Source organism: Sycon ciliatum, chromosome 4 (assembly GCF_964019385.1).
Source record: "Sycon ciliatum chromosome 4, ocSycCili1.1, whole genome shotgun sequence".
Taxonomy (NCBI): domain Eukaryota; kingdom Metazoa; phylum Porifera; class Calcarea; order Leucosolenida; family Sycettidae; genus Sycon; species Sycon ciliatum.
Genome location: NC_088646.1, coordinates 29726961 through 29739867, shown reverse-complemented (window position 1 = coordinate 29739867; position 12907 = coordinate 29726961).

The window sequence follows — 12907 nt, the reverse complement described above, 5'->3', positions numbered from 1 at the left end:
GGCAAGTTTCGTTACTCGTCCCCGGGCTTCAAAATCTAACGAAAATTCAGACGAATTTCGTTGTGCTAAACCTCTTTATTGACGCTTTGTATGGTCGTGGTGAGCCCTGAATTTAAACTGAAGATATCTCAGGAACGCTTGGTCGGATCGAAGTGGGACCTTCACCATTCGACTCAGCGTCCAAAACTCTACGGACCATGAAGTTTTGATTTTTGGAAGGAGGTTCGCGACGGTTAGCGCCATGTTGGATTTCCGAATTTTTTTCTGAAAAATAATGCCTTTCGGAGTGGAAAAATGGGACGCGATCATGCACAATCGTGTAAAACAATAAGCAGTTTGACCATGACTTCGCAGCGCGTGCTCGAGTCGAGACAAGATTTGAGGAAGAAGCTCAGCCACTACGGCACTAGTGGACTTGCGGATTTGTTTTGACATTGGCGGTTTTTGGATAGCTCGGTTCTCCTGCCGACGTGTCGTGGAGATGAACACGCGGGAGAGTAATCCGTCACCCACGACGCGGCCTCTCATTCTGCGTACTGGACGATGCAAGAAGCCGAGGACGGGGACGCTTCGCAAACTCAAACGATCGATCGAGTTCCTGAAAAACGGAAAGGGCGATCTCCACCACTAACGCCACTGGATTCGACTCCCGCGAAGAGGTCGTTCAGTGCCCCTCTTCACGGTCGACGAATCGTTCATGATCTCAGGTATCTGGCTGTGGGATTGTCTGCGTGCCAGAATCCTGGATGTGGCAAACCTCTGGCGCTCATTGATTGCGTTGAAGAGAAGAGGTACGACCTGGGCAGCGTACTTGTCATTCCGTGTCAGCAGTGTGGGATGGAGAATTTTATAGATACATTACAGATAGCCCTGTAACTGCTCAACACCCTGGCCCCCGTGCTTCCACAAGCAACACCAAAGCTGCTTTGGGTAAGTGCGTTTTTCAATCTCATAAGATTTATTCATGATAATTATTTGCGAGTCATTGCCACCCTATGGCTATGGAAATGTATGAGCACACTGTATGCGCGGCGGCCGCGAGTGTGTGTGTGTGTGTTTGCATAGACCTGCATGTTTGTGCATGTGTGCCCCATACGCATGTATGAGCATGCACATGCATATGCGCTCATGTGGACGTGCCCTCGCACACATACTATACACACGTGCATGACCGCTCCCAGGGCATGTTGGTGTGACATGTGTATGCGGGCATCTCCACTCATGCACATGAGTGTGCACATGCATGTGGGTGGGTACGCACACGTGCGTGAATGTATGTGTGTGTACGCGCGCGTGTGTTCTATTGCGTGTGAGAGCATGCATGTGTGTGTGTGTGTGTGTGTGTGTGTGTGTGTGTGTGTGTGTGTGTGTATGTGTGCACGGATGTGCGTGTGTGTCGATGGTGTGCATTTTTGTGCTGGGTGAACACTCTGATCCCTAAACCGCGATACCGGAGCTCCCAAGCTACAGCCTCAGATTGATTTATAGTTCATCGTTGGGAATGAGTTCGCTGCTCATGATGCTGTTGCGGATGTTGCGGCCCTAGCTGAAATTGTCGAAGCTCGCCCTGATGCCAGTATCCTGTAGAACTCTGTCACTTTTGCATCAGCATGTTCGGCGATGGAGTTTGCAGAACATCAGCAAAAGCGGCTGGCCACCCTTCAACCGTTGGTCCAAGCAACGTGCTTCTCTAAATCAGTTGCAGTGCGGGCAGCTGCCAGTGGGTTGATGATGAAGCACTTTGTCTTGTCCTACAAACGAAGTGGTGAGCCAGCCATTTCCAGACTGATGAAGGAGCAAGTCGGAGGTAAGAAGCGGGTGACAGTCTCAAGGAAGATTATATTAGCGGTGGCTGAACACCTAGCGAAGAACCAGCAGCAACCCAACTGTAAGGAACGCCCTGTGGCACAGTGCTTCACTTGTTTGTGCGCACCGTAAAATACCATCATTTTTGCCAGTGTTAGGACACGTTCTAGCTCGCATAGTTGAAGAACAAGAGGACTCAATGTTGTCTGATTCGTTCCAACATGTCAGCTTTCATTGTAGTTTGATATGGGGCTGTGCTAAGCGCTATCACAGCTACATGTACATGTATCAAAACCAAGTACCAACAGGAGAGTAATCATGGAGAAAGGTACCTATCGATAATGCGTGCACCCAGGGTTTTCCGGCAAATTTACTAGTTCAGCTATTCCATCCTTGTATTGTTCTGAACACCGAGGGCTCTAGTGAGTTTATGCAACACCTAACAGCCAAAAATCCAATAAGTTATGACCAAAGCAGCAGCAGAGAAGTACAAGCAATATAGATACGTGAATTTACCAATTTTAGGCAAATTTTGACAGTTTTTTGGATTTTTTTCCAGAATATGCACGGTGACCCCTATTTTCGCCGCGGTAAACCTGTTCCAACCCACTTATAGAACGTATTTGAAGTATCCACATATGGGGCAAACTCAAAAATAAGCTGCAAAAAAATATTCAAAGTTTCATTTTTTGCGTCTTTTTGTTCTTCTCCAGGAAATGACGACCTGGATCCCATCGTCAACCAAAGTGTACATTTTTCGGTGTTGATATCATCTTAGTCAATACCTCGAACAGTCTGTAAAATTTTAGGTCATATTTTCTGTCCTAACTGATGTTATGGACGATTTCTCATCAATTTTGGGATTTTGTGTTATTTTGTGTCATCAAGGAAAATTGTGTTTTTGGCAAGACCTATTCAGGCAATTGAAAAACTGATGTTACTAAGCGAAAATATAAGGCTGTACCTATTCAAACCTGATGTCAGATTGGGCTGATGTTGAAATTAAATTTTTGGGCCTAACTGTCCCGAACCCCCACAGTATGAATATAGAACAGTGAACAATTGAATCTTGCCTTCAGCCATGCGGGAATTTCCTCAAACAGAAATTCAAATCAAGTATGTAGTGTGAGTATCACGCTACAACAGAGCCAATATGTGTGTGTATTTCTGTGGTGAAATTTGAATACTATTAAATTTTTACATTGTGTGGGTGACAGTGCAATGTTCACCAGAGTATATGACTATCAATGCAGAAATAACGTGCCAGAATCAGTGTACTGCGTAGCTAGTGAGAATCTGTGTATCGCACTTGTCCGAGCGCCATGAAGGCAAACGCACCCCACGAGTCCCACGACTCGCCGACGTTGACAGCCACAGCAGCCCCTGGGGCATGACACTGTACTGGTCGCCCGTCGCGCCAAGACACTTGGCAGTCACTAGGCTTCATGCCACCGATGTTGTCCGCAATATCCGCAATATCCGCAATATCACAATATCCGAGATGGCCAAACTGCCGCCATTCTTCATTGAAAACCTACAGCATATGGAACATACGGCACACAGAAAGATTTACTGAGCTAACACAGTAAAATCAATGCTGGACCATGCACTCTAATGACTGTTACTCTTATTATTATTATTATTTTTACAAAAGGTCGGAGGCGGATAATACTTTAATAACGAAGGTACGTGTTGGGTCGTAAGTATCCACGCAAACACACCTCCAGTCAAAATAGGGCACTTGTCAAATTATCCGAACGTTTTCGGTCCCTTCTCATCAAGGATTTTACAGGGAATGGCTCAAGTTGGAAAGACTAAAACTTATATAGCGTAAAGATAGCGTAAAGATATGAGATAGTCCCTCAGGGTAGTGTACTGGGTCCTTTGCTGTTTTCACTATATACCATGGACTTCCATAGCGTCACCAGCCCAGCACACTCCCAACTGTTTGCGGATGACATCCTTCTCGACACCGCAAGCAGATCCGTAGCAACCCTAAATCAAGTCTTATCAGTTGCTGTGTCAAACTTGGCTGACTACCTACACGGGAAAGGCCTGGTTTTAAACCCTGACAAGACGCAGGTCTTAGCCATTGAGGCATCACGCCGTAGTACCCTGGAACTCAACGTTAACTGCAACGGGACGCCTCTCACCCAGACCACCACTGCTCGCTTTCTGGGCCTACAGATCGATTCCTGTCTTCGGTGGGACGCGCAGGTCTCCAGCATAGTACGTAAAACTTCCCAGAAGCTAACCACCCTGAGAACCATCCGCCCGTCGCTATCTGAACGCCAGTCGCTCCTCTTCTACTCTGCCCTTATACTTCCTGACATGCTTTAGCGATCAAACGCGTTCTTCTCTGCCCTCACGGCTCAGCAGCGGCACCAGCTCACTGTCCTCGACAAGCGATGTGTTCGCTGCGTAGCCAATCTGCCCTTCCCGTCCCATACCACTCCTATATATGTAGGACTCAGTATAGAGTCCATGCACTATATGATGTCCAGCACCCTATATAGAGTCCATTGGTCCAAAATCCACTATACAGAGTCCAGGAGTCCACTCAGTTTTGATCAGCTTCATCCTGCCGCGCAATCCCCTATAAGGAGTACTGTAAAAGCAGAAATTTTCGGTGGTGTAATATTTTCGGTATTCGCCAAAATCGGCGGTTCGGTAGCGGGAAATTTTCGGTAAAACCCGTTCTCCAGGTAGGTGTACTAGTACTACATGTATACAGTATCGGTTGTACCGAAAATTTCGGTGCGTTTTATTTGCGGTAAAAATTGTCGGCACCGAAGTTACCGAAAATAAAACACCACCGAAAATTTCTGCTTTTACAGTACACTTTTTCTACAAGTCCCCTATTCACAGTCCAGGAGTCCAGTTTATCCAGTCACGCCGTCCTGTGTGTTGTGCCCGAAAGAGAACAAACACATTTTCAGTTTTGCTTGCCTCGTGGCAGCGCATTCCTTTCTCCACTTTAGCCATGGCTCCCAGTTCTGCTGTGCAGTTGCTGACAGTAATCTGTCTCGAGGTAACCAAGGAGGATAAGGAGACGTTCAAAATCAAATCTGGAAAGCGTCTTGTGGTTCTCTGAAGACGTTTCATCAGTGCGCGGGATGAAAGCAGAAATTGCAGAACGAGAAAAGTTCAGCACAGTTCAAATCTGACACTCTCTTTCGTTCGACGCCACAAGGATCCCCTGTTTGGCTGGCCATTGCTGCCAGTAAGACGTTTGAACGGTTTCATCAGAGCGAGGGATGAAAGCAGAAAGCGGAGAAAGAGAAAAGTTCAGCACAGTTCCAATCTGACGAGTCAGATACACTGACACACTCTTTCGTTCGACGCCACAAGGATACCCCTGTTTGACTGGACAAGAGCTGCCTGTACCACCGTGTCAAAAGGCTGTCCAACTACATGACAGGACGATGACTGAGGTAAGGAAGCTTTTACTCGTTTCGATTGGTCTGCTGTTCTGTCGTTATGCTTGAATTTGTTTCCATTTTCAAGGAGCGTATCGTGTTTGTTTGATGTTGCTTGAATGAATGCCCTAAAAGTAATCAACCACTTCGTAATAGTCCTCGAGGACTGCAAGGACTTTGCATCAATCGTATACGATCGTCTAGCTATCATCAATTATTATAATTATTTCATGAGAAATGTATTTTTATCCCTGTGAAAATTATGTGAAACTCCACGACACTCTTCCTCTACAAATTATAGTATGATGTCAAATACAATGGGATCCACAAACGCAGTGCCAGTGTACTAGTAGTAGTAGGAGGATTGCTTGTATGCCAATGACAAGAAAAAGCTTCAAGCTAATACTCGTATTCCCTGAAGTAACCGGTTTGATATCACGAACATGACATTGTGTCAGTGAAACTGCCTCGTGACAACAAATCATTGCATTTCCATCTTGGGGAAGACTGACTGACGGCAACGCTTTACAGATTGTTCAAATCATCTCATTTCAATTTAGTTGCAGTGAAACACTGTGTACACTACATGTATGTTGGTGTGTCTGTGCGTCTTGAGTGTGCACAAACGATCTTATTCCTCGTATTACTAATAGATTATTGTCCCCACCGTCACCTGTTCACAGGTCTTTGAGTGGATTGATTTTCATTGAGCATCACATTTGTTGAGAACTTGGTAGTTGTGTGCTCCCATGCATCATTACGGTAATAAGCGTATCCTTGTGCTATATATTTGTTGCAGGTGTGCTGATCTTCAGAAGCTTGCGGAACTGAGTGCTGCTGAACATTTGCATGGCCATGAGCAATGGTGAAGCTTGCTATTGCACTCTCAGCATGTGCTAGTATTATGCTGACCACTGCACTATGTTACTCTCTTACACTACTACGTGTATGTAAACGTGCGTGTACCCGTCCCCGTATGCATTCGTTTCGTATAATTATTTGTTATCCCTCTTGACTTTACGTGTAAATGGGTGGACGTTTGCATGGCTGTTGGAGTTGCGTGTGTATTGTGTCTCTACTCTTTTATTGGTGTTTTCTTGGCGTTCTATAAGTTTGTGTGTGTGTGTGTGTGTGTGTGTGTGTGTGTGTGTGTGTGTGTGTGTGTGTGTGTGTGTGTGTGTGTGTGTGCGCAATAGTTTGAAAACAAATAATTGATCCTGGGCTCTCCATTATTCTCTTTCGATTCTTGTTTTTTTCTAGGTATTTTCTTGGCGTTGTGTGGGTGTGTACATGTGTGTGTGTGCGTGCACAATAATTTGGCAACACTGCATGATTGAGATATTGTAATTTGCAGCGTCTGCGTAGAGACCACTTGATTTGAGGATGGTGTTTGTAGGGTTTTTCATGTAGTGAAGTGGCTGCAGTGGCGCCTCAATACATATTTTTTATCTTGAGAAGTGAATGATGTAAAGGATAAGGGAGAGGCCGTTTTCTGGTTAATATTCACTGCTCACAGCAGATCCTATGTCTAATTTCGAACTCGATAGGGGATGCCTAATTGGCTGGACTTTATACAGGGAGTGTTGTCCACATAAAGACTCTTTAATCTTTATAGTTGATTTCAAAATTTGGACTCCGTACAGTTGATTTTGGACCAATGGACTCTATATAGGGGTGAAGCCATTTGGCTGGACTCTATACAGGGAGTGATGTCCATCTAAACTGAGCTCACAGTTGATTCCAATTTTGGACTCTGTACTGTGGATTTTGGACCAATGGACTCTATATAGGGGTTGGACATCATATAGGGGCTGGACGCTCTACTGAGTCCAACATATACACTCGCCTTTCTCTGACCCCTGTAATTGAACGTGCCAAATGCAAACTCCGTTTCCTTATGCACCGTGTCCACACCAGCAGCATCAGCCCTCTTCTGAAAGATAGAGTAGCCCTCCAACCTCCCAGTAACACCCGTGGCAATGACAATTGCAAATACGTTGTTCCGCTAACTCGGCGAACATCTGGCGACAGCCGACCATTGGTTTCCGCCGTGAAGCTTTGGAACACCCTGCCACAGGAACTCACGTCCGCACGTCGTCCAACCCCGTTTAAAAGATTGCTGAAAGTGTTTTTCTACGGTTAATATGGCCGAATAGCACCTCCCTCTGGCATAGGTCCTCATCTTCCTATTTCTCCCTGATTGTTACTTTGTTCGAACGTGACTTGTAATTACCGGTACAAATACTTCCTTTTGACTGTTTTCTCATTTTCGCAAGTGAAGCTTTATCGAGCCACGCTTTTTATTCTATCGCCATCATAATATTGGGCATCAATGTTTGCGATGTAAAATAAAACTTCAAACAAAATAACAACACTCGTGACAAGGTGGAAAATTATCAAGTTCAGCACGACACAAATCTCGAAGGAAATAATAATGGTGACAAGAACATAGAGTAAGATTTTCGTCGCTTGTGTGGTGTGTTTCTCCACCAATGAGCGCGTACTATGATTATTTATCGCTGTTCTCACACTTTACCATTTTAGCAGCTTGCAGATGCCATTGATATATGTGGAAAGCGCGCGCTTGCGCACTTTCTGGTGTATAAGAATGAATATTCCTCCATTATCATCATTATCATCCTCTACTGATGAGCTCCGACAGGGAGCGAAACAGCTGTCTAGAGGCGTGGAGCAATATTATCTCTCAACGGAAGTGTCCTTGCTGGTGTCTGTATGGTTCGGCTGAAGAGCGCGTGGTTGTGATGAGTTGGGAATGCAATGAATTGAAGAACATAGTGAGCAAATCAAGTTACATTTTTAACACCTCGACGAGGAGTAACACCAAACAATTGTAGCGACAACACATTTTTCTTTCTGTACGCAAAGTTCAGGATCTAACTTACGGATATACAAAGCTTCTAACACAGCCAGATGCAACGCACATCTACCAAGTGACAATATTGAGAATACATTATCACTGTACAACTCACGACAATTGGTACGGGCTGACAGATGTTGCTTGATTGACGAAGTGCGATTCTTAGCTCCGTTGGGTGTTCGTCACCTCTCCAGGTTTTGATCCACTTATTGGTTTGACTGAGGCGAATGCGGATTGTCACACACTTTCTTTGGTTTGTCTCCCAAGACGAAGCCTCGTGAACTCTGCTGCTTGATGGTAGCTGACAAGACCGTGGGGAAAAGCGATACTGATAGCGATCAAGTGAAGACGACGAAATAGTAGATATTGTAATTATTTGAAAATAATTTGAGGTGCTCTGTTCGTCTGTCACCTACCGGCGTTGAGGCGATTTATTTCCTACAAATCAAAGACTACAATGAAGAATTGTCAGACACTGACGTCCGTCCCATGGCTTAGTCAAATTGTGTAAGAGTATCCGAAATAAGATGGATTGTTTGTGATCGTGTGGAACAAATTTGACAAGACCAGTAATGGGTACATCTACACATACATGTAGAACCAATGACATTGAGTTAGTAGTAGGCTAATTGCTGCAAAGATTTATCTTTCAGGTCTGTGAAAGAAGGAATTTTCCAAACACTGTACTAGAAACCAAAGTTTGCATTGAACGGCGATGCTCATTACTATGCGTCTTTGTCATTTCGTTCAATGTTTCTATGACAACTTGAACTCGTGTGCTGAGCGAGCATTTGTTGTCATTTGTATTTTGTATTTATATCATTATCTCATGGCACATCATGATGACGGCCAATAAAACTGAGACAAGGGTGAAAGCCAACCACAGCAGTAAAACAGATAAAAGAATACAAATAAGAGGCAAAGAAGGCAAAGGAGGAGACAAACCAGCAGGATATACATGAAACCTATAATTGAGCAGAGATTTTAGCAACAAACTTATCCATCGACGTGCTGGTCTTGGCCTGCGTTGGTAATGTTGCCCAAAACACATAGCCAGCAAAGATCGGGGATCTAGTGAATAGGGTGGAGGCAGCGCGTGGGAGACTGAGTGAGTTCCGGGTATTCCGTGTTTCGGAGAACCAATTATAAGCCTGCATATGCAAGGGTATTTTATTTAGTAATATTTTATGTATGAGAACACAGAGGTGGTACTTATGTCGAGTGGAAAGGGGACTGATCTTGGCAATTTCGTAAAGACTAGCGGAGGGAAAGCGACGATCTTTGCTAAATAAGATTTTAAGGAGCATGCGGTTATGGGTTTCTAGCTTGTTCAATACAGTAGTAGTTATGCCAGACCAAGCAGTATCACAGTAGTCAAGTAAGGGCAATATATAGCAACGATAAAACAAGCGTTTGCAAGAAAGAGGAAGATGTCTACAGTGGGCTTGAAGAGCCCCAAGGATGGAGCTTGTGCGCTTGCAGACATACTGCACATGGGGTGACCACGACAATTTAGAGTCAATAATAACGCCAAGATGCTTATGCTCTTCAACAATACGAATAGCAACACTTGAAGAAGGAAAACAAAGTGGCAGGGAAGGGGGAGAAGGGGAAATGTACATAGCTGCCGTTTTATCAACGTTTGGCTGCAACTTCCAATCATGCATCCAGGTTATAACTTTCCCAATGCTATCTTGCATGGCTTCGTGCAGTCGTATAGGGCAAGCATTGGAGCAAAGCAGAGCTGTGTCGTCAGCGAAAAGGCTGACACCAGGGGCAATATCGGGGAGGTCATTAATATACAGGAGAAATAGCAGTGGCCCAAGGATTGAACCCTGGGGACTCCAGAAGTAACGGGTAAAGGCTCCGATAACACAGTTGAGAGGCGTACAAGCTGATGTCGGTTAGAGAGATACGATGAGAGCCAGCCGATAGCCTTGCCATCAATGCGATATACTGTTCGCAGCTTAGCTAAGAGACCCCTGTGCCAAACAGTGTCGAAGGCCTTTGCGAGATCGAAGAAAACTAAACCAACATGGTTATGGGCGTTCCGGGCGGTGTGGATGTCTTGCACGAGGCGGGTAACCTGGTACCTGGTGGAGTCACCCCGACAAAAGCCCGACTGTGCTGGCGAAAGTGAAATGCGAACATGATCATAAATGATGTCATATACAACACGTTCGCACACTTTTGATAAAGTAGAGAGCAATGAGATAGGGCGATAGTTGCTGGGGGTGGTGCGTGGTCCTCTATTTTTTGTAGGTGGCCACGACTACCGCAGTTTTCCACATGGCTGGGAATTTCCCTTCGCGAAATGACATATTCAAGATAATTGACACAGGATAGGCAACAGACGGAGCAAGAGCTCTCCAAACTTCGTTGGTAATTCCGTCTTGACCAGGGGACTTGCCAGTTTTCAGATTACGGAGATATTTCCTCACTTGGGCTGTACCAGTCGACAATGATAGGAGGGACGCAGGTATTGAGGGTGAAGGGGTGAGTGGTGGTATAGGCCACGTAGGGTCGTCAGGAAGTCCAAACGACGTAAACTGCGTGTTCAATATGTCTGCTATGTCTGCGGGATCTGTTGCTACCGTGCCGTCTGAAGCTGTCATTGATCGGATCAGCTCCCGACTACAGTTCTTACGGAGATGGCGGAGAAATTGATGGAGACTAGGGCGATCATGGGAAGACAGGGTGGCATGAACCGACTGTACATACTGACGATGGAGGGTACGTGACAAACATTTCACTTCGTTACGCTTGCGCTTAAATGCAATGAAGTTTTCACTGGTTGGATACTTCCTATAAATGCTATACAAATCTCGCTTCAGTTTCACAGCACACTTGAGGTCCGGAGTGATCCAGGGTCGGGATGCATCCCGCATAGTAGGATGAGGCCTAATGTAGTCTCCTGTCCGCGGAATAACTTTGTAAGGCAACAGATGACGATGGAATGCTGACTGTAGTAAAGCATCAAACAGGACAATGGCATCATCAACATCAGAATGCCGATGAAGTAATGACCAGTCCAACCTATGATGAAGTGTATGTTGGGAAACTCACTAGTTGTTGGAGCCCAAGCATTGAAAAAAACTGTCTGTAGGTTGGTACCGGCTGTAGAGGTGGAGTCAGAAGAGCACCAATCATTATGTTTGGCATAAAAATCCCCCGTCAGGAAGAAGTCACACTCGTCATAGCAAGAGGACTGTATAGCATCGACCAGCATATCCGAGAAGAAGGACAATTGTTCCGCCGTTTGGGAAGGGGGTCGATACATGCAACATACAAGAATAGGGTTAGGGGTGCATTGAGACTTAACTTCCACCCAGGTAGATTCACAGCACTGACGCTGCTCGTCGGGTCTGTGGAGAATATGTTGAAAAGCATCAGTCCGGACAAGCACGGCGACACCACCATATCCTCTAGTGAAAGAGTGTGCATTTCTGTTCTCGTGTGCTGGTCTGTCTCTTCTGAAACAGGAATAGCCCGGTACATGCACGGAAACAGATGGGCACAGCCAGGTCTCCTTGAGGCAAACAATACTTGGCTTAGTGCTCTCCAGAACAATCGAAAGTTCAGCTAATTTATTGACGAGAGACCGACAATTCATGGTTATCAGCGTTAGGTCGGATTCTGATCTGGGGTAGAATGGGGTAGCATGCAAGTTGAGGGAGGACATAGACAACATGATTATGACGAGGAACTATCACCACCACGTTCAGTCACGTTGGTACCGTCGGCAAAGCGCCACTTACGGACGGTGTGGCTAATTGTTGCCGGCCAAAATCCTGCACTGAGTATTTTGTCTTCATCCATTGACTTCATTTCTTTTACTCTCCATAGGCTATTGGATTATTTTCCTTACTCGGTCTATTTATAACCAGTATCTATATGAGTGTGGTGTGTCTCTATGGTTACCGGTGTTCGGCACACCCGGTTCATGTAGCATGTTGCAAATTAAGATGCTCTTGTTTGTTGCTGATAGAAAGATTGCCACTTCCCTAGTTTTGTTTCACCAGTATGCTTTTCTTTTGACAACTATAGCCACTTCCCCTTTTTAGACCTTAGGCCACCCTTTCTTTTTTCGTTGTTTAACGTCCGCGCCCGCGTACCTTTTTGCCTCCGACCGGAAAAAAAACAAGAAAGTAGTAGTACCAATAATATGCGAAGTTGTAAATACATGATTGTGTAGTTTCACAGTGTGCCAATCATGACCTTAAACTTATAATCTTGCCTCCCGAGCATGCCTTTGTCTTGTGTTCTTTTTCTTTTTTTGTTGGCTTTTAAATATCGTACGGTGTGTGTCCTAGTAAGGGTGCGTTCTTATATTCTCTAGCTTCTAGAAGAAGAAGAAAAGAGAAGTCGAAGAAACTGGGATTACTCAAGAACGGGTCTCGAAGAATTCGGAGATATTTTGCACATGTCAAGCAAAATGAAGCGCCAAAGGGGCCGCGATCTTGAGTGATGAATGTAGTAATGCACGTGTGCGTATGCGAAAAGGGAAATGCGTACACTAATGATGAACACTTGCCTTTTAGTCGTAGTTCGCATGCGCTGATCCCAAACCGCGGGAATCTCCAAGTTTCAACCACCTCTGAAGCTTGGAGAGCTTGGAGAGCTTTGGAGAGCCTCCTAAAAGTCGGAGAGGATATAAGAACAGCTCTCGAACTTTTCGGAGAGTCTCCAACTTTTCCGAGAGGATTTAAGAACGCACCCTAAAAATCCAGATGTAATGAATTCATGACATGCTAAATCCATGCTATGTACCTGTTTTGTTGGATTCATCAGGCATGTGCTCCAA